Source organism: Magallana gigas, chromosome 4 (assembly GCF_963853765.1).
Source record: "Magallana gigas chromosome 4, xbMagGiga1.1, whole genome shotgun sequence".
Lineage (NCBI taxonomy): Eukaryota > Metazoa > Mollusca > Bivalvia > Ostreida > Ostreidae > Magallana > Magallana gigas.
In genome coordinates this window covers 25,109,722-25,115,425 of record NC_088856.1, presented here as the reverse complement: position 1 = coordinate 25,115,425, position 5,704 = coordinate 25,109,722, and the positions used below count along the sequence as shown (strand labels likewise).

Sequence of the window (5,704 nt, the reverse complement as noted above, 5' to 3'; positions counted from 1 at the left end):
TATGATACTTATTTATATGTTTTAAAAAGGTATAAAACAAAGTTATGATGAATGTGATCAATAGATGGCTTGATATTTTCATAAAATTTGCATCGTTATTCTGTCATATTGATTGGTGTATTTTGTTTACGTTTTTCAGACATTTTTTCTGTGGGGAGATTGAAGGAAGTCCTCTCCAAAAATGATTACGAGGATCAGCGCATATCAGCTCTGAAAAACGCAATCCCAAAGTATTGCTTAAAATCCAAAGCGAAAAACGCATTTAAAAAATACAAATATGCTTTTAACGCTTTTTGCAAGTTGTGTTTTTCTTTTATACCCGGATTAGCCCTTTTCCAGCTTCAGAGTCAAACGTCGCTATACATTATTCACTTGTCGACTAAATTCCATTCTGTGGCTAAAATTCAAGAAGCAGTCAATTCTTTAAGTTGGGCTCATTCTCTAGGACATTTTAAAAATCCGTGCGATTCCACTCTTGTCAATTCAGTGAAAGAAAGAGCTATAACATCAGGAGCCATACCTAAAGAAAAAGGAGCCGATTTCACTGGAAGTGTTATCAGAATTTGTGAAACAATTTGGAAAAGAATCGAATTCCTCACAAGATATACGATCGTGCTGCATGTGTTTAATATAATATGCTGGATTTTTGCGTTTTTCCGAACTGATAAATTTGAAAAGATCTAACATATTTATTTTTGATTCTCATGTTTCGTTTTTTATAGAAAGAAGCAAGACTGATGTATACAAAGAAGGAAGCACTGTGGTCATTTCAAGAACTCCAAATAATACTTTTCCTGTAGCTGTGTTAGAAAGATATTTACGGAAAGCAAATATTTTGCCTTCTTCCGAGGAATTCAATTTCAGGTCCATTTTTTACTGTAAGAAATATAAGTCTTACAAACTTAGAAATAGTAACAAACCATTATCGTATACTCGAGCAAGAGAAATATTGCTCGACGCACTAAAGTCCTTAGGTTTAGAATACGGTAATTTTGGTTTGCAAAGTCTTAGATCGGGGGGGGGGGGGGGGGGGTGCTACAGCTGCTGCTATCGACGGCATTACTGATAGACTGTTTAAGATACATGGTAGATGGAAATCCGAGAAAGCCAAAGATGGCTATGTGAAGGAAAATTTATAAGAAAAGTTATCGGTTTCGAAAAAAAAAATGGTATTTAATAAGATAACATTTTTTTTGCCACTTTTCAAATTAAAGTGTTCTTTCTTTATTGTCGAAAATGCAGCAAATTAGCGCTTCCTTCACTAATCATGTGCTTTGTTATTATTGTAAATAATTTATGTTCGGTTCAGTGGAATGAATAAGAACATAAATTAATTTATCATAGATACTTAAACACATGTTATATGTTTTGCTGTTATATATTTAAACATGTAGCTATTGGCTACTATTTATAGCGTATAACCTGTAGAACAGGTATTCAAGTTAAGCACGATTTTCACTCATTCGAAGGCTTTTCTTTGCCGCATTTACACAATCCCCACCCACCCACTTATTTAGTGACATTTAAAAATCGAAGGACTATGCACAATAAAATGTTAATTGCTTTATTTCAGAAAGAAGTTTGAAGAATCTTTATACTTGTATTTGTACGTGTAAAAAAATGCGGCAGATAAGCGCTTCCTTCACTAATCCTATGTTTTGTTATTATTGAAAATGATTTACGTTCGGTTGAGTGGAACGAATAAGAACATAAGTACAGAATATTTGTGTTCGGTTGATCATAAATAGTTTAAAAAGGATACGTTTTTAGGGCATTTGCAACCTTATTTTTAGTTAAGAAAGATATTAATATTTTATGTGAAGAAAAAAAGAACGGTTCATTTTTTGACTATTTTGCTACCATAAGTGTAAATATAGCCAAGAAAATGTGCTTTGACTAACATTAAAATGTTGCATGTCCCACAAAATACTATTTTTCAGCCATTGATGAAAAGAACTTTGTTATGGTTAATTGTGTTTTCTGATTAAAACCGAATGTGTCAAGATATTTATTTACAAGATCTAAATAACTTTTACATGTATTTAGATGTAAAAATTCTTTGTACAGTTGAAATTTACATCGGAGATTTGATTCAAACTGTGTGTAGAATGAAACAGTTGTGATGTATATGCTCAATAGGCAGCGCTTGTATATTACATGTAGTTAATTAAAAGTAATTATTGGATAAAGATGTGGAATTAGCGGGATATGTAGACTACAGTTTATATATTGCACTATTTAGTTGTTTTAAGCGAGGGGCGCCGCCATTTTTTAGAGCTCGCCTTGGCAAAATCAAAGTACTGAAGTACTGAAAGCCGGGCTCTTTTGGTGTGTCTTTATGCATATTGTGTAGTAAAGAGTGAAAATCTCTCTCTCTCTCTCTCTCTCTCTCTCTCTCTCATGCTTTTAATGTCGGCAAAGCATCAGAGAGCGACCAAATTTTGTAAGCGGCTATAAACAAAAAAAAGTCTGTCTAGTAGAAGTTAAAAAGTTCAACAGTTGCTGCCTTGAATTTTGCAACAAGCATTATATATTCAATCCCCGTTTCTTCATCGTGCAGCAAAGAAGTTCATGGAAATTCATGCGCATTGTATGTGTCCAAAATGCATAGTAATGTTTTAAAACACGTTATTAATAAGGAAACTAAAAAAGATAGACAATTCATTCGAAATTTAAACAAAGAAACAAAATGCCAACACTTTTGACAAATCGGGTACGAATTTTGAATCAAAATTTTCATATGTTTTGATTTGTATCTGTTTATCAGTTGATATTTTGTAAAGACATATAGCAAAAAGTGGTAATGTATCAAACGTTTTTTCCAACAAAATCAGGAAAAACGGGGCTGGCTCCTTTAATTTGTGGCCAAGAATTTCGTATTAAACTCATACAAGTCAATCACAAATAAATTGAAAACGATAAAGATTTTTTTAATGCAAATTAAATTATAGAAGCAAAGTTGTTGATCGTTAAAATTTGAAATAAACAACCATTGCCCCACCCATTTATGACATATTTAGGGATTTTTAGGGGACTAAAAGCTTCTTAAATTATGTTTTAAAAAAAGAAAAAAACGTTGTTAAGCTTTGGTAAACATTTTGGCAATGCTAAATTTATCTTAAATTAGGGGATGCTTATTCTTAATTGTATCGATATGTCAATGTATCGTTTCAAAAAATCGAACAGATGACCTACTCGTTACTCGTAACGAGATTGTATCTAGTTTGTAATATCGTCCATACTTTCTTTGACATGAAAATTTTTATTTATTAATGAAATTAAATTTATTCACATGCAAACATTTCCACGTCAAACTGTACATAAAGAGTTGTTTATGTGTAGTTTTGGATGGGATTTCATCCTTTATGAAAATCATAATGGAAATTCGTGTAGCCTTCTTTTCAATAAAAAAAGATTCAGGGAAATGAATTAGGGGCTACGATTTGGTGCTGGTATAACTCTCTGATGACAGCATCTAGATTAAGTGCACTTGAATTCTTAACCATTATTTGATGCCGTTTAAATACGTCTTTCTTTTTTCAAAAGTTTGAGAGAATCAACCCAATTTCAATTACCAATTTCACAAAAAAACTACATGTTTATATATGATGTTTTGTTGCTGTGATACTAAAACCCTGCGGTATTTAGCAGCTAGAAACTATTCCGAAGTCCTTACATATGTAGATAAGAAGAAGTCTGTGCGATCACAATTTGTCATTGTTCACTGTAGAATTGTCATTGGTTTTTAATCGCCTCAGAACACTGAAATATCTCTCTCACTGTCACCTTACGTACGTAACTGAAATAAAAACAGAGATCTTTTAAATAATTATATAATTTTTCACCTTATTATCTTATGTGTGTCAAACAAAATTATGTCATTCAACCGGGAAGAATATACAAAATTAGAAAGCAATTAACTAGAGACATGCTCATCTTTTTTTTTTTTAGGAAAGTTATAAAAGTGAGACTTTCGTAACTGAAAATGTTCAGGACAGACCCTAACGGTGAGTACAATATACATGTACAACTATTAAACGAGTGATTTTTTTCTACTTTTTTAAGTTTCCTCTAAACATGTTTTTAAATTAATACTTTACGCACACATTTAATGTTAAAAAAATATGACTGTGAAACCCAAACGTGTATCAAATCAACCTTGAATTTGATAAGAAGTTTTGTTTTTTAACTCATGTATGTTCTACTTCTGACACAGTTTCCATGTTGCATTTACATATGTATGTATAAAAAGTATATAAGGTAATAATATACCATACTATACGCGGGGATGGGGGGGGGGGGGGGGTGGCGAGTGATCAATTGTAATAATGTCCAAAATACTTAATGTTGAATTTAATTACGCACGGCTGTATTTTATCACCTCATTGTTTTCAAGAAATGATTCTTTTTACTTATTTATTAATTTCATTAAACTTTACAACACTCATAAAGTCATTTACTAATAAATAATTCATATGCTTGCGCCCCATTAAAATTATCAGCGTCATTGATGACTAAATTCTAATTTGAATTATTTTCACTAAATGATATATTGCTCAAATGTCAATACAGTCTAGTTGACAACACGTAAGTTTTCTCTTGACAAAGACATTAGGAAACTGGTATAATTTTTTAATAATTTTTTCTGGTTTTAAAACATAGATCTAAAAAGATCCTTTTAATTCAGATTCTCTTTTTTTTAAAGATTAATTCAAGTTTTTTTTTCTTTGTGAATTTCAGATCTTTCTTGGCTTTGATATTTCCACTTTCACAAAGATGAATACTCTGGTGGTCATTTGTGCATTATTTGCGTCCAGCTCCGCTCTTTCGGAGCATGATAATGGACATGATGATCATGATGATGATCATGAGCCTGTTTTCTCATCACATTTTATAGGAGGTGCTGGAGGGTTAGAGGTGATTAACATCTCTGGAGGTGAATTAGAGGATGGCGATAAAGCTCCAGACGAGGATGAAAGTAGTGTCAATGCTGTGATGGAAGGTTTCGAACCTGGTGTACAGACCCTTATCAGTGCTTTTGGTCCTCCTCCTTTCGGGAGACGGCGGTGAACTTGTAAATATACATGTATAATGTAATATATATATTTGCCTCTTGCGAAAATTTAAAAAGTTGTAATAAAAGTGAATAAGTGTGCAGTTATTTGTTTTTACTAATGTTACCATGTTGCCATTTACTGTTTGTACTTAGACAATATACATTAGAAGGCAATTACTTAAGGGAGACTTTAAGAATCGCATTAATATACTTGTAAAACAGCGAAAAATAACAAAGGAGTGCACTACAAAACTGTTTTTAAAAAATAAGTGTATAATTACTGTCGCAATCGTCATACCCGAGTAATTCAGAAACAAACAATAAAACAGGACGCTTATAACTTTTAAAACACACGATTACATACCCTGCCCCCCCCCCCCCCCCAAAAATGTTTTTTTCCCGCCATTAATCCTAAGTAAGGGTATAGGGCTGAGAAAGTGTGCGTCATTTGATAACCTATTACATATGGTGTGTTTTTAATGTAAAATAATGCAGGTTACCATCCCCTTTAGTTATTAGATAATTTATATTTTTAGTTGGTGATAGCATTATGGCCGAAAGGAATGGAATCCGAATACGAACACGAGTTAATATCGCATCATCGTACCATCGAAGTTAGCGTCGATACTATGATGATGCAAAAATGCG

General features: G+C 32.5%; 1 pseudogene; it reads left to right on the top strand.

The window, feature by feature from the left end:
• The first annotated feature begins 619 nt into the window (after nucleotides 1-619).
• Nucleotides 620-5,070, top strand: LOC136275033 (uncharacterized; annotated as a pseudogene).
• Nucleotides 5,071-5,704: the final 634 nt, after the last annotated feature.